This window comes from Pteronotus mesoamericanus, unplaced genomic scaffold (genome assembly GCF_021234165.1).
Source record: "Pteronotus mesoamericanus isolate MK-2021 breed Mesoamerican mustached bat unplaced genomic scaffold, CSHL_Meso_final scaffold_232, whole genome shotgun sequence".
In the NCBI taxonomy this organism is placed as follows: Eukaryota; Metazoa; Chordata; class Mammalia; order Chiroptera; family Mormoopidae; genus Pteronotus; species Pteronotus mesoamericanus.
Window position 1 is genome coordinate 1192841 of NW_026555311.1, and position 23402 is coordinate 1216242.

Below are 23402 nucleotides of genomic sequence, written 5' to 3' on the forward strand. Positions count from 1 at the left end.
CTTCCCTGATGATAAGTGATTTTAAGTATCTTTTCTATGTCTGTGGACCATTTGCACCTCCTTTTTGGAGAAATGACTCTTCCAATTTTCTGACCATTACTCAGTAGGATTGTTGATGTATTTATTTTGGTATTAAGTTGCATGAATTTTTTTGTATATTTTGGATATTAACCCCTCATGAGATCTATCATTAGCAAATAATTCAGTAGGCTGTCTTTTTGTTTTGTTGATGGGTTTTTTGCTGTTCAAAAACTTCTTAGTTTGATGTACTTTTTATTTATTTTTTTTATGATTTGCCTTGCCCTAGGAGATATATCCAAAAGATATTGCAAAAAACAGTGTCAAAAAATTAAATTCCAGTGTTATTTCTAGGAGTTTCATGAAGTCTTTAATCCATTTCAAATTGTGTGATGTTTTAAAAAGTTGTACAGTTTCATTTTGCATATTTGTGTGCAGATATCCCAACATTACTTATTGAAGAGACTATCTTAACCTTATTGTATATTCTGGCCTTTTATGTCATAAATTAATTGACCAATAAGTGAGGACTTATATCTGGACTCTCTATTCTATTCCATTCATCTATATATCTATTATTATGTTACTACCATACTGTTTTGATTACTTTAGCTTTGTAGTAGTATAGGTTGATATCAGGGAATGTGACAACTCACACCTCCCATTTTGTTCTTTCTCAAGATTTCTTTGGCTATTTTGGATCTTTAGTAGTCATACAAATTTAAGGATTTGTTGTTGTAATTCTGAGAAGAACATCCTTAATATTTTAATAGGGATTGCATTGAATCTGTATATTGCTTTAGATAGTAAAAACATTTCTCAATATTAGTCCTTTGAATTCATGAGCAAGATATATCCTCCATGTGTATTTTTTCAATTTCTTTCTGTAAAGTCTTACTGTTTTCAGGGTACAGGTCTTTCCTCTCTTTGGTTAATTTATTTCTAGGTATTTTACACTTTTTCATGCATTTGCAAATGTGATTGTTTTGTTAATTTGTCCTTCTGATCATTTGTTATTAGTTTATAGAAATGCAACAGATTTCTGTATATTGATTCTGTTTCCTGAAACATCACCAAATTCATTTACTAGTTCTAATAGTGTTTTTCAGTGGAGTCTTTAGGGTTTTCTTTATATGGTATCATATAATCTACAAATAATAAGAGTATAATTTTTCCTTTTTGATTTGGATGCCTTTTATTTCTTTTTCTTGTCTGATTGATGTGGCTAGGAATGCCAATACTATGTTGAATAGATATAACAGTGGGCATTCTTGTATTTTTCCTGATCTTAGAGGAAAATCTTTTAGCTTTTCACCATCAAGTAAGATATTGGCTATTGATTTGTCGTATATAGCCTTTATTATGTCAAAATATGTTCCTCTTATACCCACTTTGGTGAGAGTTTTTATTATAAAAGGGTATTGTATTTTTGAAATGTACTTCTAAGTCTATTCAGGTGATTATTTGTTTTTTGTCTTTCATTGTGTTAATATGATTTATCACAGTAATAGATTTATAGATATTGAACCATCCTTACTTCCCTGGTATGAATTCCACTTGGTCATGGTAGATAATCCTTTTAAGGAATTGTTGAATTCAGTTTGAAAATATTTTGTTGAGAATTTTTGCATCTATATTCATTAAAGATATTGAATATATATGTATATACGAAGTCTTTTTCTGTTTTGGTATCAAAGTAATACTGGCTTCATAAAGTAAGTTTGTAAGTTTTCCGTCCTCTTTGATTTTTTGGAAATAGTTTACAAGGAATAGATATTCTTGGACTATTTTGTAAAGTTCACATGTGAGCCATCTGGTCCAGAATTTTTTGTTGTTGTTGAGAGTTTTGTCATTATTGCTTCAACTTTATCACTAGTATTCAGTCTGTTTAGACATTGTACTTCTTCTTGGTTCAGTCTTAGAAGGTTATATACTTCTAAAAACCTATCCATTTCTTCTAAATTGTCTCATTTGTTGGCTTATAACTGTTCTTAGTATTCTTTTTGAGCCTTTGTATACCTGTGGTGTCATTTGTAACTATTCTTTATGATTTTATTTTTGTGGCTCTTTTTCTCTTGATGAGTGGCCAAGTTTGGTCAATTTAATTTATCTTTTCAAATAACTGGCATTTAGTTTAATTGATATTTTTCTTTTTAAAATTTTTATTTTATTTATTTACACTGAAATCTTAGCTGTTCCTTCCTTCTATTTACTCTTGGTTTTAATTTTCTATATATATATGTGTGTGTGTATATATATATATAAAAACGTGTAATTCCTTTAGGTACAGAATTAGATTGTTTGAGATTGTTCTTGTTTACTTATTGTAAATTGGCCTGTACAGGTATGAACATCCTCTTAGAACTGCTTTTGTTGCACCCCATAAATATTTAAATTTGTATTTTTATTTGCATTTGTTTCAAGATAGTTTTAGATTTCCTGTTTTACTTCCTATTTCAAACATTGCCCACTTGTAGCATGATATTTAGTCTTCACATATTTGTGGATTTTTCCCAGCATTCTTTTTGTAATTGACATAGTTTCATGCCAATTTGATTAGGTGTTTGATATGATTTCAATCTTCTTAAATTTAAGGAGACTTCTTTTGTGGCCTAATATGTGATCTATCCTGGAGAATGTTCCATGTTCACTTCAGAAAACTGTACTCTTAAGTTTTGGGATGTAATGTTCTTAAGATATCTAAGTCATTCCGATCAAAAATGACATTCAAGGCCATTATTTTCTTATTAATTTTCAGACTGGGTGGTCTATCCATGGATGCAAGTGGGGTATTAAAATCTCCTACTATTATTGTATTTCTATGTATATTTCCTTTTATGCCCATTAATAACTGTTTTCTATGTTTAGGTGCTCCTATGTTGGGTGTGTACATATTTGCAGTTGTTTTATCCTGTTCTTGGATTGACCCCTTTATAATTATATAATGACTTTCTTCATTTATTTTACATTTTTTAAAAGTCTATTTTGTCTGAGATGAGTATTGCTACCCCCTCTTTATTTTAATTTGCATAGAATATCTTTTTCCATCACTTCACTTTCAGTCCATATGTGTCTTTCCCTTTGAAGTAAGCTTCTTATAAGCAGCATATAGATCAGTCATGTTTTCTAATCCACTCAGCCATCCAATGCCTATTTCTTAGAGCATTTAAACCATTTACATTTAAAGTAATAATGAATATTCACTATTACCATGTGTTAATTTTTAATTATTTTTATATGTCTCCTCTGTTTCTTTTTTCTTTTATTCTTTCTTTATTGTTTGCTGTTTTACTTTGGGTTTTTGTGTGGGTTTCTTTCTATTTGTCCTCTGTATATCTTGTAGTTTTTTGGTTTGTGATTAACATGAGATTTATATATGTTATTCTGTATTTGTAGTAGTCTATTTTAAGCTTATAGGAATTTAAGTTTGAATACATTCTATAAGGACTACAAATTTACTCCCCCTCAATCCTTTGTTATCCATGATATATTTTAGAAATTTTCATGTTGTGTATCTCCAAACTAATTAAAGTAGTTTCAGTTGAGTTTGGTACTTTTTCTCTTTTGACCTTTGTAATAGTTTTTCAGTGTTTGATTTGCTGTATTTATTAAACATTTGTCCCTACTGTGAGATTTTTCCCTTTCTCATATTTGCATATTCTAAATACAGGCTTTTCTTTTCTTCCTAAAAAATATCCTTTAATATTTCTGGTGAAATTAATTTAATGGTGAGAAATTCCTTTAGTTCTTTCTTGTCCAGGAAACTCTTTCTCTCTCTTTTAGTTCTGAATACTAAACATTATGGGTAAGTTATTCTAGGTTGTATGATTCTTTCTTTCAGCAATTTAAAGATATATTGCCATACCCGTCTTGCCTGTAAAGTTACTGCTGAGAAATCAGCTGATAGCTTTATGGTGTTTCCTTTGTATATAACTTATTATGTTCTGCTTGTTTCTTTCAATTGTCTTTTTAACTTTTGCCTTTTTAATTACAATATGTCTTGATGTGGGTTTCTTTGGGTTTATCCTGTTTTGAACTCCATGTGCTTTCTCACCCTGCATGTCTATTCCTTTCCCAGATTGTGAATGTTTTTAGCCATTATTTCTTAAATAAAGTATGACTTCATTTCTCTCTTCTTCTGAAATGCCTATAGTGTGCATATTTGAGTACTTTACGTTGTATCAAAGACTTATTAAACTCTCTTTATTTTATTATTTTTTTTTGCTGTTTTAATTGGTTGATTTTCTCTAGATTTCCTTTCAAGTCATTGGTGCATTCTTCTCTATGAGCTAATCTGTTGATTCCTTCTAGTATATTTTTAAGATATCTGTTATAGTTATCATTTATAATTGGTTTTTTATTATACTTTAAACTCTTTGTTAAAGTTCTCCCTAAATCCCTCATTCTATGCTCAAATTTGGTGAACATTCTTATGACTATCTAGATTCTTTATTAGGCAAGTAACTTGTCTCCATTTCCTTTTTTTCCCTGTGGATTTTTCTTGTTTCTCTATTTGAGAGATATTCTGTGTTTTAATTTTCTTTAACTGTCCATGTTTGTTTATATGAATTAAACAAAATAGCTATTTATACAACTCTTTAAAAAGTGGCCTCATATGGAAGCAGTCACTTGGTAGACTGTGTACCAGGTGGTTTTGGCAGGGCAGTAAGGTAAGAGCTAAGCTGATGCCTAGGGGATCCCCACCAAGCCAGATCAGCTCCCGGTCAAAAGGCCTGGTTCATGTATGGTACAATGCCCTGTTGATCCTGCTTGCTCACATTATTTGGTGCCTAAATGGCTTGGAAAATGTGTCTGAGAATACATTGTGGTGACTTTGCAGGCAAGCCAGAGCATCCTGAGAAAGCCCCTTCCCACCCGAGGGACGTGAAGGGGACATAAACAATGGCACTCACCAGCACATTTGATCCCAGGGAATTCCTGCTGTCCCAGAAAACTCCCATGGCTCTCCAGTCTTGTCTCTACAATCTCTCTCATAGGTTGTACAGAGGTCCTGTACCGAAGTGGCCTCTGTGTAGGCTTTATGTGCTGGGCAGTTTTGGGATGCCATTAACCTAATGATATACAGCAGCTGAGGCGCTGGCTGTCCAGGCTGGAGAGCACTGGCAGGGAGGAAAAGGGAAAGTGGTAAAGCCTTGTTGTTCCTTCTTGCTCCCTTTGTTAAAAGGCAAAAAGCTTTGGGCAATGTAGTTGGAAACTTGAAGGCAGTGATTTGCAGATAGGCCAAAACTCCTGAATAGAGAGCTACAACCCACTCTACTGAATTGGATGGGAAAGTAAACAACAGAACTCACCAACTCCTCTGGCTCAGACAGTTTCTGCAGCTCCTGGAGGGCTCCTGTGCCTTCCCAGCCTTCTCTGTTCAGTCCCTCCTCTTGCTTGTTGTTCAGAAGCTGTTAATTCGGCCTTCAGTTATATGGTAGGAATAACTACTGTCTATACATACATATATTTGAGTTTGTTCCTGGGAAGGGGTAAGTTCAACATTCTCTTATGCTGCCAGCATCTTGGACCGCCTCAAGATCTCTTTTAAAAGTTACTTTTATTTTGCCTGATAAAAATATTTTTACCCCAGCTTTCTTTTGGTTTTCACTTGCGTAGAATATATTTTTTCTATCCCTTCACTTCCAGGCCATGTGTGCCCTCCTTAAAGATAGAAGCAACTTCTATTCTTTTAATGCGTAGATCTATTAGGAAAATAGCTAATAATCAATGCATTAAATTGTAGTCAGTTAAAAATTGTCTTAGAAATCAATCTGGAAGGGACAGCATACTTTGCTTATTTTACATCATAAATAACTACATTTGCTTTGCATAATGCAGATTTTTTTTCAGGTATGACATTTTTTAAAATGGATGTAGCATTATTCAACACTGGAGATATCAACTCAATCCCTAACTTTTTAAAAAGATTTTTCATAATTAAAAATATTTGTGTATTTATATTAACTTTGTTCAAGTCGATGGGCCGTGTCTTGTCATGTGTTTTAAAGTATTGTCAAGGGAGCTGGAAGATGTACAAAGGACACAGGGATATATTTGGTGCCCATGGTCACTGACACAGTCTTTTTCAAAGTTATGACAAATTTAATGTATCATAATATTTATGGCATGCACACACAGAGAAATATGCATACACATGTGACAATCCATGCTGTTAAGTCAACCAACTTTAAGAAAAATACTAAGATGAAGAAACATAAAATAGAAGTTAATCAATAAATAAGGCACAGTACTAGTCCTGTAAAATCATATGTAAAATAAACAGTATTTGAAAACACTGAACAAAATGTTGAATGACAGTAAACAATACAATTTCTGAAATTATCATTAAGAGTCACTTTTAGTTTCAAAAACTTTCATTTATGTACAGTCCATTCTCATGGTCATTCCAAGAACTCAATACCATTTTTGTGACATGAATGTTAAGCCTTATGCAGATTATTTCCTTACATGTTTCCTATCTCCAGTCATCCTGAAATACCTACTGTTAGTATGGTTTATGGTTCTCCATCCCCACACATTTACTTAAGTTCTTTTTCTTTGCCTGAAAGCGTTTATTCTGAACTCTTCCTCCATGGTATTCAGAATATGTAGATATTCTTTCAGAAAAACATGCCTCTTTCAAAAATATCTTAAAAACTACATTTCCTTTAGCCCTTGCTGTGTGGTTCAGTTGGTTAGAGAGCTGTCCCAATATGCCATGCTTGCAGGTTCGATCTTAGGTCAGGGCACACACAAAAGGCAACCAATGAATGCATAAATAAGTGGAACAATGAGTCAATGTCTTTCTCTCTCCCTTTCCTTCAGTCCCTCTCCCATCCCCCACAAAATCAATAATTTTAAAAAAATTTAAAGAACACATTCCCTTTAAACAGCTACCTTAAAAATTCTGTATACAATCTACTCTTCCTTAGATCACTCATCTTCATTTGATTTCCTAATTATTCCTCACTTATTCTGCTTGACCTCTTAAAGCAAGCATTTTTGAATGGATGCAAAACTCATATGTTGAAAACGTAAAAGGGATAAGAAGAGATACAGGGAAAATCACTACCATTCATGTCTCCTTATTGACATTTCTCTTCTCCAGATGAAACTGAAGTCTGGAATTATCTCCTATTCTTTCCCCATGCTTTTTATGCATGTCTAAGCAAAACACCTTTTTTATCTTTAAACAAATGGTAACATACACATTCTTAAACATTTTGGTTTTCACTTAAAATTGAACTTGGGAGATGTTTTTTATGTCACTACTTGGTTTCTTCACACTTTGTGTGGCTTCCGAGTCTTTTCTATCTATTCAATATCATCTATCATTTCTTTACTAAGTTTCCCAATGATCAACACTTTTAAAATATAATTGCTGGCTCAAGTTGTATTTGCATTTGCTTGTTAATACTTTTAGATAATGTATTTCATTTTATTCCATTTGAATATAGCATGTTTATGATAAACTGAAATAAAATAAGAAAAGCAGGGTAACATGTGTACTTCACAATCTATTCCTACAGCCACTCAATCTCCCTTTCCAGATGTAACCAAAAATATCAGTTTTTATATCTTTTTTTAGAGGCAGTTTTGTGTGTGTATGGGAGCTTATCTTATTTGGGCATATTTGAGATTTATTTTATATTTCATGGAGATCAGAATGTTCTTGCCATGAAGCTGATTAACAAAATAACACCAAGTTTTAAGAAACCAATGTAATTCAGTGTCAGTCAGGCGCAGTTCAATCAAAGAACTCTGACATTAAAGCAATGATATTATTTATTTTTACTATAATTTTTATTTGTGATTGGAAAGAAACACAATGACATGCACAAGGCATTGCAGTGTTTTTGGCCAAAGATTTTACATTTTATTCCAACATGGAACAGTTGCCCTCCACATTTTGTCTATGTAGTCATCCTCAGAATTCACCACAACATCATCTTGGGTTTTTTCTTTGTAAGAGTTTTCTGTGAACATTGTATATTTATTTTTGACTTATGCCATTGTTTTGGTGAAGCAAATCCTTAGATAGGTTTTTGCCAAAAGATGTATGGGAAATAAGATTTTTTTTTAAATTCATGAATAGTAGTAGTGACTTTACTCTGTCTCATTTGACTAATAGGTTGGGGAAATAAGTTTTTCTTCACTATTATGAAATCATTTATTCAGTCCTGGCTAGTGTGGCTCAGTGGACTGAGTGCGGAGGACCGGTGAACCAAAGGGTCACTGATCGGATTCCCAGTCAGGGCACATGCCTGGGTTGCAGGCCAGGTACCCAGTAGGGGGTGCGTGAGAGACAAACACACATAGATGTTTCTCTCCCTCCCTTTCTCCTTCCTTTCCCCTCTCTCTGAATATAAATAAATACAATCTTTAAAAGAAAAAAAATCATTTATTCAGTATTTCCTAACTTCTAGTGTGGCTATTGAGGAATATAAAGATATTCTAGTTTTATCGATCAGAATAAGACTAGATATTCAGAGGAAGTTTTACTTCTGTGTTCTCACATTTTGCCAATGGTGTGTCATAAAGCTGAGAGTGTAAAACCTTATCTTTGAGGTGTTGGTCTAGTGAGCCCTTCTGACTAGGAAATGATTCTTCATTCTTGGGACTCTTCCTTCTTTCTGGACTGTTTAGTTTATTCTATTCCCATATCTTTCTTAGTTTTTAAAACTTTTGTTATATAGATGTTAGACTCTTATATTAGTCCTTCAAGTTTCTCTTCTTTATGTTGGTGTTTGCTGGGTTTTTTCTACTTTCTAAAAGAGTTCTATACTTTTCATCTTTTCCTCTATTGAAATTTATTTTTCACTTTACTATTTAATTATTAAAATATTTTTAGAATATCTTTATGAGCAGCATCCTGTTATTATCTCATGTATACAATAACATATCTGACCATTCTGTCAATATTAATGATAGTTTGTTTGATTTTTTATTCGTATAGTTTCTCTATATTTTAAATTGTTTACTAGTTGTTTTTCTTACCCAAGGTTTATTTTTTATGTCATAGACTTTTCTTGGGTATCAGGCTATCCATGATTATCTGTTTATAAATGAAAACAATGGAATAAAGTGCCATTTTTAAGTTCTGAGAATATGTTAATTTTGATCTTGACCATAAAATCTGGGGGATGATCTGGGGGAATAAAACACTTTTCTTATTAAACACACAGTACCCTATCTTTATATCTATCTTCTTGGGTTCTTCTTAAAGGAGTTATCTAATCTTTTTCTGAGAAGTAGGAATACATTGAATAGTATTTGGGGAACCAAGTTTTGAAAGACTGCTGGGGCCAACTTTCAATCAGCAAGGTAGATCTACTCTTGTCTGCAGAATGACAGTTATGTCCTTAACTGACTGGCGTTTTCCAATCCTGAGAACTTCTGATACCATCTGCATAAAATAAACCTACATACCTGAATAAATTGGAATAAGTTCAGTCAACCAGAAGCTTGGAGATGAGTAAAACAACACAAATATCAAATTGTTTTGCAAGATTCTATGCACTTGTTTTAGTCAGGGTCCTCCAGAGAAACAGCCAATACTATGTGTGTGTATAGTAATATGTGTGCATATATATATGATTTATTACAGTTAATTGGTTTACTCCATTATGGAATCTGAAGTCTCAAGATATGCAGTCACCAAGCTAGAGAGACAGGCAGCTGATGGTTTAGTTCCAGTCCAAAGACTGGCAGCCTCAAGATCCAAAAAGAGCTGATATTTGGGTTCGAGTCCCAGGGTGAGGGGGCGGGGGGGAGGCCATGTCTCAATTTAAAGGAATTTAGGCATGAGGAATTCCCTCTTACTCAGGGTACCTTACTTTTTGTTCTATTCAGGAATTCCACTAATTGAATGAAGCCCACCCACATTCAAGAAGACAATTAATTTTACTCAATCTACTGAATCAAACATTCACTTTATCCAGAAGCATCCTCACAGACACAAGCACCATGTGTGATATGGTACATTTACACAATGGAATACTACACAGCAGAAAGTGCTACTACCCTTTGCTACAGCATGGATGGAACTGGAGAGCATTATACTAAGTGAAGTAAGCCAGGCAGTGAAGGACAAATACCATATGATCTCACCTATAAGTGGGACCTAATGAGCAAAGCAAGCAGGCAAGGAAAATATGACCAGCAACACTGAAAGAAAGAAGAAACTGATGGGGATGGGAGGGAGGGAGGGAGGGAGGTGGGTACCAGGGAGGGGAGAAGGGTCAGATCAAGAAACAGGTGTGAAGGACACATGGATGAAGCCAAGGTGGGGAAGGATGGGGGGGAGGGGTGGGTGAGTGAGGCAGGTGAAAATGGTGGTGGGTAAATGGAGACAAATGTGTTTGAAAAATTAAAAAAATAAATAAGAGGAAAAAAAAGTCTGGACAATCCCCCAACAGACAAGTTGACATGTAAAATTAACCTCCATGTCTATCTCTTTGATTTATCTCCCTTCTTCATCCCCAGTTCCAATGATACTGCTGCTGCTAGTCCCAGGGCCTATTGAAGAATATTTTTTTAAATCTGATTTTTTTCTTTTCTCACCATAGGTCGATGGTTCTGCTGTACCAATTTCTATTTGCCCATCATCTTTTCAGATTTAATATTGACTTACAGCTGTTTGTTCACCTTTCTTTTCATCTTTGTGGGCTTATATTTTTATTTCAAATAACTTCAGTTCTTAGGATTTGGGGAGAAGATCTCTTAGAAACAGGAAGTTTCTTTCTGATGTCTTAGCCTGGAATTGTCCTTTACTCAATAAAATATGGTAAGTTGCTTATTCAAAGTACTACATATTAAAGTGTAATACTACTTGTGCTGTGTGTTCCATAGATGCTTAATTAATGTATTTTATGTATACACACATACATTCATTAACACAAACACATGAATTATGTGTACTCATATCCGTGTGCAAATATTAATGTATTTGAGTATGTGTGCATGTGTATAAGTGAGTTAATATCCCTTTATGTTAGTTGGCAGGTTTTCTTGACATCATTCCCTTAGAAGGGTATGTTTGAATAGTTATAAACTTAAAAATCTGGTTAAGGAAACTTAAACTGTAGTTTTTTGATGAGAATTAAATTGTGCCAGGTTGCCCTAAAATCTTTCATTTCATGTGAATTATTGCAGTTTTCCCAAAAATATCTCACATAGTGTCTAATTTTACCTATTGAAAGTTATAAGGTATTTTAATATGGTTGTAGCAGGTCATCTGAATTTCTGGTTTTGCAGTTTGTTTGGAATATGGCTAAGTGTAGTAATGGGGTGGGGGTGATTTCAGTAGGAATTTCACTGTCTCTGCTTTACAGCACCGTGAAATAATCAAATCTTGCTATACCTTCCTGTGGTTACATTTCCACAATGAGCTTCAGAATTGTAAGACTGAAAATTCTACATAAGTACATATGGAATTTCTGCCCTTCTAGGGGTTATCTTGGTTTATTAACTGTGGATTATTTCCTTTCCTAGAATCAAATTTATTATTTTTTCTTTGTTTTTATTTAATGTATTGGGGTGACACTAGTTAACAAAATTATACAGGTTTCAGGTGTACAATCCCAGAGCACATCATCCGTACACTGTACTCTGTCCACCCCCCCAAGTCAAGTCTCCTTCCTCACCATTTATGCCACCTGTCCCATCTTCCATCTCCCCCACTCCCCTCCCCGCAGCAATTACCGCACTGTCGTTCATGCCCATTAGTTTTTTTCTCTTTTTTATTCTTTTTGCTCAATCTCCCCACCCCCCTCAACCACCCAGCCCATAAAACTCCTCCCAACCCTGTCAGCCTGCTCTCTGTCTATGAGTCTGTCTCTATTTTATTTGTTAGTTCATTTTGTTCATTGGTTCCACATATAAGTGAAATCATACAGTACTTGTCCTTCTCTGGCTGGCTTATTACACTTAGCATAATACTCTCCTATATTCAAATTTAGGTATTTTGAAATGTGCTCATTTTCATTGGCCTTATCTTGACTGCTTGCCTTATTTTTTCACTTGCTTGTTTCATATTGTGCAAAAGTATTTTTGGTTGTGACCTTTTTGGAATTAGTTGATTAAATCATAAACTCTTATTCTGAATTCTTTGACTACTGTCAAAACATATTTGTGTCAAGGTCTCAATCCCTGTCGTAATTTGAGAAGCCTTGATTAGTTCATTTTGAAGACTTTCCTTTTATAAGGAGAGCATCTCTTAGCATTTTGACCTTTCAGATAAGTTATCACAGGACTAATATATTAGAACATTATGTTTTAATGAATGTACAGTTGCTTTTGGTAACTTATTTTTCTTTAGCTTTTATTTTCTTATGCTAAAAAATAATGTAGTTACTTGGTTTTATATTGACATTGATATATCATGATTTATTTTATAAATGTAAAATATATAATTATTAATGAATTATAAGAAAAGAAACTATAAATTATGAAGCATACTGTTGGAATGCTTACAAACTCAACACAAAAATTATGAAATAAGACACTAGCAACATCATTAATTTTTCTATGTGCTTTTTCAAAACCCATTCCCATGTCTGACTGGAGGAAGCACTCTACTAGATTTTGCGTTTCTTTTCTTCCTTTTTAGTTTTATCAAAATATACATCCCTAGACATTACACTCTAGTTTCTTTACGTTTGATCTCATATAAATGGTATTATGTTTTTTGTAGTCTTCTGAAAATGTTATTTTTCACTCCATACTATGATTTTAAGTTTACCTTCTTTTACATATAGCTGTACCATATTTACTCCCATTGGGTATAATATTCTATTACATGAGTATACCATAATTCTTTTAGCCACTTTCCTGTTAATAGATATTTCCATTGTGTATGATCCCTGACTGTTACCAACAGTGTTGCCATGAGAATTCTGATCACATGTCACTGTGTTCATGTGTGACCTTCTCTCTGAGAGGGGTCTTGCATTACTTAAGATGATGTGTTCACATTATGAGTGTTTTAATGGGTATACAATTGGGATTACTTTTTGAAATAATTTCAAAGTTTGTAAAATGATCCAAATTGTTTTCCATTGTCCAATATTTACTTTCACACCAATAATTTTTAAAAATTGTAAAGTTTAAGTCAGATGGAAAAAGTCAAGAACCACATAATGTCGTTTATATATGGGAAATAAAATTGGAAGCAACAAATGAACAAATAAGACAGACAAAAACTAATAGATACAGCCAACAGTATGGTGGTTACCAGACGGAAACAAGGTGGGCATGAGGTAGTAAACCGAAAGGGAGTCAAATATATGGTAATGAAAAAAAAATTAACTTTGGGTGGTAAACACAAAATGCAATATATAGATGATGTATTATAGAAACGTACATTTTAAACCTATATAATTACCAGTGTCACCCCAACAAATTTAGTATTTTTGTCACATTTGAAATTATAAAATATATATCACTGTCATCTTATTTTGAGGTTTTATATAATATATGAGAATTTAGGCATCCTTTCTTTATACATTTATTGCTCCTTCATGTGTTTTCTCTTGTAAATGGCTGGGTATTTTGCCTTCTATTTTTGACATTTTCCATACTGATATGTGTATTTTTATACTATTTAGTTAGTATAATGTGTTTTAAAATGTGAAAAGATATTTCCCTGTTAATACCTTTTTTGTCTCCATGTGTTAACAGATAATCTTTGAAATATTAAAATATATTAAAATTCATTTTTGTATTATGATTTGAACATTTGGTGAGCATTCTAGAAAATTTTCTATTCTCAAAGGACATTATAAAATGTTATTTTTATAGTTCTTACACAATATTAAAACCTACCTTTCACATATGACTTTAATCTACCTGAGTGATCTGAGAAATGCTTTAAAATTGATACCGGCTTAATGTGTTATATGAAAAACCACATCTACTCTAAAACCAATTACAGTATTCTCCATCCTTCATTCAGTGAGCCTCGAAGTATCTGTGATAGATTAAAATCTCATGTGCATGAGTTATTTAGTCTTTCATTTGTTTTTCTATTCTAATATACTGTCTTATGACTATAAAGTAAATCTTGATATATAATAGGAAATATTTTTGCCAGCATCTATATCCTTATCCAGTAGTACTTTTACTATTCATGAACACTTCCTTCTACCTAAGTTTTTTACATTTTAATTTTTTTTGTTTTTTCCTTTCCTAAATTTTAATATAAGCTAATCAATCTTTTTGAAAGTTTCTTTGAGATTTTCATGAAGATATGTTGAAACCATAAATTAGAAAAAAATGACAGTGTACTTCATTACAATACTAAAAGTATACTTTAATACAATTTTGGTATAGTCTGCATGAGTTTTCAACTTTTATTGAGAATATTTCATATTTACATTGTTCTTTTTTAAATAGTATTTCTAAAAAATGAATCTATCAACTGACATTTTGAGAAGAAAATACTTGTTTTACAACCGCTGACATTATGTCCCTCAATTTTACCAAACCCAAATTCAAGTTAAAAAATAATTTTTTGATGACATTTGTGTCATTTTGTTGAAAATTATTGAACAAGTTTATTTCATTATTATTTAGTCAAATTGTTTTCCGTGTTACTTCAAAAATTTCCCTTAGCCCCTCAATTAGAAATGAGTTCATATGTTATAAAAATATATATTTTGCTTAACTTATTTTTTCATTAAATTTAGGTCTGAAAATTATAATTTTTGTTTTGCTTCTTTATTGGTATAACTGGCACATGTTATATTAATTTCAGGTGTACCGCATAATAATTCAATATTTGTATAATATTATGAATGATTACCACTGTCAGAATACAGAGGTACAAATTGTGTGTGTGTGTGTGTGATGAGGACATTTAAAATCTATTCTTTTAGCAACGTTCAAATATGCAATATAGATATAGTCACCACTTGGATATTACATTCTCATGATTTATTTTATAACCGCAAGTGTGTACTTTTTGATCCCCCACACTCAATTTGCCTATATCTCTGGGTCCCACCATTCATCTTTGACAGCCACCAACCTGTTCTCTTTATCTGTCTGTGTGTATAAAGTTAGATTTGTTTTTTTCTTTTTAGATTACTCATATGTGAGCTCATACAGTATTTCTTTCTCTGAATAATTTCAGCTAACATAATGCTTATATCTTTTTGATGTATTGAACCTTTTATTACATAATGACCATCTTTAAAATATTTTTATGCCCAACATTGTAGCATCTAAATACATAAAGCAAAATCTAACAGAGCTAAAAGAACAGACAGTAATACAATAATAGCTGGAAAATTTAACACAGTATTCTCAACAATGGATAGATATCTTCCATACACAGAATCAATAAGGGAACAGCAGATGTAACACAGTAGAATGCCCATGTTTTTCAAGCACATATGGAGAGATTTTTTTAAAGGATAGAACTATATGTTAGGTTGAAATTTTTTTTTCCATTTTTAGGCATTATTTCAATTACAGTATTTAATCCATTTATATTTATAGTAATTATTGTTAAGCAAAGACTTACTATGGCTATTTTGTTCATTATTTTCTTACTGTTTTGTAGATCCCTGATTCTTTCTTTTGGACCTTTCTCTCCTTTTTGTGTGTTTTGACATCTTGTGGTACCAGTATGCGTGACCTCTTTATCATGTTCTTTTGTGAAATTATTGCACTGGCCAAAAAATTTGTTTGTTTGTTTGTTTTCCATAAGGTGGCTAAGTAGCACTTAGTTGTCTTTAAGTTCATTCAAAACAATTTTGCTAGATTATATTGTGACAACTGTCATATCAGTGTGCATTTTTAAAAGACACCAAAATTGGTGAATTTTTGTGTAGCTATTTTAGTATTGGGTTTGCTCTTAACATCCTTGAGCAGATGAGACCTGCTATTAGGGTCCATTTTTGAGTGAGACAATTATTTACGCTCTGAAGTTGGTGGTAGGGGTGTGTGCCACTAGCTGAGAATAGCTGGATAGATCCGCTGGCTTAGTTCTTTGACCAAGTGAGGCTTAGGATGGGCTCTACAGTTGCCTATGCACTCCAGCCATCTTCCTAAATAGTCAGGACTGGGCATCACACTCAGCCATAGGTTGAACTATCAATTAGCTTACCTGCCCTGTTTGGGGCAGCAGGATGGGACCCAGGGCCTTCACGGCTCATTGATTAGACACCCTGAATCTGGCAATAATGTGCATTGAATACTCTCATCAGGTGGGGCAGAAGAAGAAAGGCAGAGGCTATGCTCATTTTTAAGTACCACTTCCCTGGGTTCTGGTAGGGTTCCCTAGTCAGTCAGGCTAAACACTCTATTGAACAACAGAGCTACTAATTAGTTTCTCTGCCTGGAAATAGTGGGAGAAGCAGATCCAATGCCACTGAGGTATTTTTTGCTTTTTTTTTTTTTGGTCTGTGTGTGTGTGTGTGTGAGTGTGTGTGTGTGTGTTTTGGCACCTTAACTCAAACTGACCTGTGCCCCAAGCTTCCCTGGTCAAACAGCATTACTGGCTTTCCTCTGAGAACCATCAGCTCTGCTCACCCACCTCTTTTCTAGGTGGTGGCTGAGTTACACACGAATTTATAGATGTTCTAGAGATCCCCTCCAGTAAGATTGATCTGGGGGCCACATTTCAAGAGAGAGTGGAAGTATGAATCAGTTCTTCTGTCTGGGTCAACTTTGTTTCAGGACCTGAATCAGGCAGACCTGCACCCTGAAAAGTTCCCTGGTCGGACTGTACCGCTGAGTTAGTTCTTCAGATGGACAAATCCACTGGTTGGGATTACTATTTAATTTCTGCAGGTAGGTCTTGGGTCTGCCGAGATTCAAGTATTGGTTATTTGAAGCCCCTCCCCACTTTTCCATTACAATCAAACTCCCAGTGACAGCCACGCAGACTGCCCTGATTTTGCCATGAGGCAAAATCAACATAGATGCTCCAATCTATGCTTAAGCAACCTCTAATGTTGCAGAGGGTTTCAGGTAGGGGTGGAGGAACTGTAAACTCAGGGAAGGCCTCTCTGCCTGAAGCTAGGCTGGGGAAGGGGTAATGTGGCCAGCATGTAGCCCTTTCTCTTACCCTTCTAATTTATTCTGTCTTGGTCTGGGAGTGCTTCAGCTTCACTGCCAAGTTCTAGGATTCTCTCAGTTGTGTCTTGTCCATTCATAGTTGTAGCAGTGTTTCTCATGACAGGGAGCAAAGTAGGAAATAACTTCTGTTGCCATTTTTCTGATATCACTGTTCTCTATTTTCTGTGTTTGAATGCTTTCCTATGTGTCTATTATAGTTCACCAATAGGATTAATCAAATCAAAGAGAATATTTGGTAAAACTTGACTCCAATTTATTTAGAAATAACTAGCAAACTCAAAATTAAAAGAAACTTCCTATTAGTTTAATGAGTTTGGAATCTATCAAGCACCCCAAATAATATTTAACAGTTAAATACAAGTAGCATATCATGTGGAATGAAAAACAGAAAATAATATCCAATATGACTATTTATAAAATTTACAGAAGCTACCAGCAAGAACAGGACAAAAGCATATATAAATGCTATATGAATTGTAAATGATGAAAATACCACAACAGAAAAAAATTAGTAGCATCAAAAGGAGATATGAATGACAGATCTAGATATATCTATAAAATAATTTAAAGTCCATTCAGTGAGATCAATTAGAAAAAAGTAATATATTATGACTTTTACTGCAAGGAGAGATAAAAATAGATCAGTGAAACAGGACATATAACTGAAAACCAGATCTATATATGTGTATAAATTGACAAAGGACAAAATATGCATTAGAAAAAAGTTTAGAAATAATGGGCCACTTAAAAAGTGGCCATTGACACTATGCTTCTCTTACAGAAAAACAATAAAACACAAAAGGAGAGAATGAAGGAAAGAAAGAGGAAGGGAGGACAGATGACTTTATGTAATGTGAAAGGAATGCAGAAGTGAAGTTTTAAAACTTAGGAGAGAACATATGTAGTTTAGTTTTATTTACCAACTTCAGGGTAGTGAAAATTGTTAAGACTCAGCATTTATAAAACTTTTTAAGGTTAGATCCAATTGTCCTAATATTAAAATTTTCTCTCCTTTTTTTTTCTTTTTAACAGTCTCAGGAAATGGTTGTGGCAAGTGCTTGGTCATCTCTCCTGAAACCTCATCAGAAAAAGGCAAAACAACTAGAATAGTAAAATTATTTGGCAGCATGTCCCCCAAAATTTCAAATATAGGTGTGGAGTATGATGCACTAAAAACTAGAAAATCTATGTGGTATTAGAAATTTGAGCAGGAGGACACGTGTTCTCCAAAGGGCTTATTTTGGCACATACCCAGAAACTGAAGACTACTGTCAGGCAGACTGTTGGACAGGTCATCCTAAATTAGAAACAGCAAATGGGAAGAATTGTTATGTTTCAATTAATGGATGAGAATAACAGGAATTTCTTTGGGGTGAAGTGGTCTAAAATCCTCAAAACTAATAAACTCAAGTGCTTTTTAAAATAAAATTTCTAAACAAGAATAAACCCCTAGAACAGAACCCCTTACCCATGTGGCTCACTCAGTTGGGCATCATTCCACAAAACAAAAGGTTGCCTGTTCTATTCCTAGTCAGGGCACGTGCCTGGGTTGTGAGTTTGGTCCTGTCGGGGTATGTAAGAGAGGCAACTAATCAAAGTTTCTCCCTCACATGGATGTTTCTCTCCCTCTCTCTAAAAATAAACATTTTTTTAAAGAATAAACCCCTAGAATAGAAGTCAAATTAAACACAATAAAACATATTTCCAAAAAAGATAAAAGTTTCACCTGTACATCCTAAAAGTTTGAAAAATTTAGTTTCACTCAAAATTCAGGATAAGAAGACCCTGTTCACATCTCACATCCCCTGAAATATTGCCATAAGTTAAAAAAAAAAAAAGTTTTCTAATATAATTGGAAATCTGATATAATCTGAAGAAAGTGTGATGTCTTCAACTCTGTTCTTCTTTCTCAAGATTGCTTTGGCTATTCAAGGTCACTGTGGTTTTATGTGAATTTTAGAATTGTCTTTTCTATTTCCATGAAAAATGCCATTGGAATTTTTATAGGGGTTTAATTGAATCAGTAGATTACTTTGAATAATATGAACACTTTAATAATTTATAACTAAAGATATCTTCCATTTATTTGTCTGCAATTTCTTTCACAAATATTTCATAATTTTCAGTGTGCAGGTTTTTTACTTCCTTGGTTAAATATAATTTTATCTTTCCTTTGGTGCAGTTTTAAACAGGAGACTGTTTTCCTTTTTTTGTGATCTTTGATGCAGTTTTAAATGGGATTGTTTAGTTTTCCTTTCTTTTAGAAATTGTTGGTGTAATGAAATGGAACTAATTTTTCCATATGGATTTTGTGTCAAAATTTTGCTGAATTTGTTTATTAGTTCTAGTAGTTGTTTTGTGGAGTCTTTAAGGTTTTCTTACATACAGGATCATGTCACCTGCAAACAGATAATTTCTTTCTTTGATTCAGATGCCTCTAATTTATTTTTTGTCTGATTGTTCTTGCTCATACTTCTGTGTTAACTAGAAGTGATGAGAGTATCTTTGCCTTATACCAAGTATTAAAAAAAAGCTTTCAGTATTTTCCCATTGATTATGTAGTTAGCTCTGGAATATTCATAAGTAAAACCTACAGTAATTAAATCAGGATGATACTGATGTAAGAGAAGACACACAGATCAATGGAACAGAATGGAAACCCTCTGAATAAACCCAAGAATACAGTCAACTAATTCTTGACAGGGGCACCAAAAATACACAAAGAAGAAAGGATATTTACAATAAATAATGTTGGAAAAAACTGGATATCCACATGCAAAAGAATAAAATTTAAACTTTATCTGAAAACACACACACATACACACACACACACACCCTCAAAATTGATAAAGAGATAAACCTAGAACCAAGGAACTCTAGGGAAAAAGAAAAAAGCAAAAAGACATAGGGCAAAATTTCCTTGATATTGGCCTTAGTAATCATGCTTTGGATATGACCTATGACCTAAAAGGAAAAACAAACAAGTGGAATTGCATCAAACTAAAAATGTCTGGCACATCAAAAGACACAATTAACAAAACGAAAAGTCAATCTATGAAATCAGAGACACTACTGCAAACCATATAACCCAGCAATTTTCAACCAATGTGTTGCACCACATTGGGGGCTGTGCCAACTTGTGCAACTTTTTAAACATGCAATACTTGACTATTTAGTCAGGGGCACTGACCTCTTTTCTCTAGGACTGTCAAATTAAAAAATGGCAATGGCCAACACAATAGTTGTCTGATGTGAATGAATCAAAATTATACCTATTTTTTTTGTCAGATCAGTAAAAAAATTTAGTGTGCTGCAGAATTTTAATAATTAATATATGTATTTCATGAAAGGAAAAAGGTTGAAAATAGCTGACATAGCTGATCAGTTGTTAATATCTAAAATATATGTGAGCTCATATAGCTCAGTAGCAAAAAAACAAAAAAAAATGAATAAAGGATATGAATAGACATTTCTCAAAAGGAAACATAAAAATTGCCAAAAGGTATATGGGAAGATGTTCAACATCACTAATTATTTCAATTCAAAACTATGAAATATCACCACAGACCAGTTAGAATTGCTATTATTGAGAAAGCAAGTATTGTCAAGGATGTGGAAAAAAGGGAACCCTTGTGCACTGTTGGTGGGAATATAACTTGGAACATACACTATGGAACACAGTATGGAGGTTTCTCAAATTAAAAATAGAACTATCATATGACCCAGCAATCCCAAATAAAATGGTAACTATGTGAGAGATATGTTAATAAGCTTGACTGTAATGATAATTTAATTCTTTATATGTGTATAAAATCACCATGTTGTATACCATAAATATACACTATTTTTATTTAAAAAAATAAAAGAATAAACAAGTGACCACAGACATTCAATTAAAAAAAAAACGTGATGGTAAACTTTTCTTAAGTGTTAAAAAAAGATATAGAAAATCATCTCAGTTACTACAGAATCAATATATTTGAAAAAAGAGCCAAACTAATAGACAAAAATCACTGTAGAAAGGAGACTAGCCTATAGGAAACACACAAGACAATAAGCAAATCAATGATGTCTTAAAGGAGATGCACTGAAAGGTGAAAGATATTAAAATATTCAAGAAAAAAATGATATAGAACATAATCAAAATCCAATTATCTGTATAATGGGCCACCAAATCCAAAGAAATAAAGTTAATGATACAAATTACTGAAGTAAAAAAATAAAAACAACTTACTACTGTATACAAGTGAAACCCCACATACCTGAGGAAATCGACACAGAGTGGCCAACATTAAAAGATATTGTGGGGAGAAAAACATTGTTTGGTGTTGTCAAAACAGCAAAGTTCAAAATACAGAGTCTGGCAGAAGTAACACATGCTTGAGTACGGTTGGTAGAGCAATATTATGATTGTAATGATTTATAGTTTTCATTTGAACATTTCTTCTAAAATGTGATACGGTGTGCTTGAGTGTGATATTGTTATTTTACAAAATTTCATGCTTATGATTTTGTAGCAAAAGATTTTGTAATAAAAAAGGGGCATTATTTGTGCTGGACCCTGTATATGCAGCCAAATTCACATCAGACACTTGGTTAATGATACCAGATGACAGAAATAAGAGAGAAACAAATTCAAGAAAAAATATCAATCAAGGGTTTGTACTTAAATCAATCTGGCCTTAAGTATCAAGTCTGTATGTAAATGAACTATTAGAGATATGCTAGAACCCAGGGACTACCATCAGTACAAGCACTTTCTGAGGAATTTTCTAGTAAATGACCTTCAGGCAAGCAAAGTGTAAACGCACTGGTATAACACACAATGTTTACAAAAATCACAAACTTAAACACGTGGGTCAGAATGGCCATCATGAACAAATCAACAAACAACAGGTGCTGGCGAGGCTGTGGAGAAAACGGAACCCTAGTACACTGTTGGTGGGAATGCAGACTGGTGCAGCCACTGTGGAAAACAGTTTGGAATTTCTTCAAAAAGCTAAAAATGGAACTGCCTTCTGACACAGCAATTCCACTGCTGGGATTATATGCTAAGAATCCCAAAATACCAATTCAAAAGAACCTAAGTACCCCAATGTTCATAGCAGCACAATTTACAATAGCCAAGTGCTGGAAACAACCTAAGTGCCCATCAATAAATGAGTGGATCATAAAACTATTTACACAATGGAATACTATGCAGCAGAAAGAAAGAAGGAACTCCTACGCTTTGTGACAGCATGGATGGAAATGGAGAGCATTATGTTACTTGAAATAAGCCAGGCAGTGAAAGACAAACACCATATGATCTCACCTATAAGTGTAATCTAATCAACAAAACAAACAAGCAGGAAAAATATAACCAGCAACATTGAAAGAAAAAACAAACTGACAGTAACCAGAGGGGAGGTAGGATGGGGTAACTGGGAAAAAAAGGGGAAGGGTCAAGTCAAGGAACATGTATAGAGGATCCATGGACAAAACCAAAGTGGGGAAGGATTGAAGGTGGGAGGTGGGGGGTGGGTGGGGCAGGGGAAAGTGGTGGCAGAAAAATGGAGATAACTGCACTTGAACAATAAAAAAATAAATTAAAAAATTTTAAAAAATTTTAAATCTGATAAGAAAGATGATGGAAATAGAATATTTCCATTTTGCAATCTGAACAAGACTGTTTATCTGTGAATCATTGAATCCCCCAACCTCCCTCCCTCTCATGCCTATTCCTTTAGTTCTAGATATGGGAATGTGCTTTTCTTCTGAAAAAAAAAAAAAAAAAACCCACAGATGGGAGAATTTCCCTCAAGGAGTGATTACTGGCTTTCTTTGTAATGTACCTTCCTCCATTCTGTAGTGGCCAATGAGTCATTCAGTCCTAGACTTCAACAACACCTAAAATATTTTTCACTGTGACGGTGTTTGTATCCACACATCTTTATATGTATTCAGGAGGTAATGTCAAAGCTTCTTGTGACTACTGCATGTGGGAAAGCAAAAGACAATGTCCACAGAGTCACCCCCTACCTGTGAGTTGAGAGGAAGAGAGAAATGGGGGGAAAGATGACATACATCCCATGGACAGTTATAAAAGGAATTTTGCAGCTACTCAGAGGGATAAGGTATACATATTCACATTCTGTATCTGGACTTTGAGCACTCTGAAGACAGGTAATGCGAATCAACCTAGCAATTCTGATATACACAAAATCATGGCCCACTGCTGATGCTCAGTAGAACTTACATTTGTTTGTGAATACGTGTAACCTTTAGGAACTATTCTTGAATAGAAGAACACCATT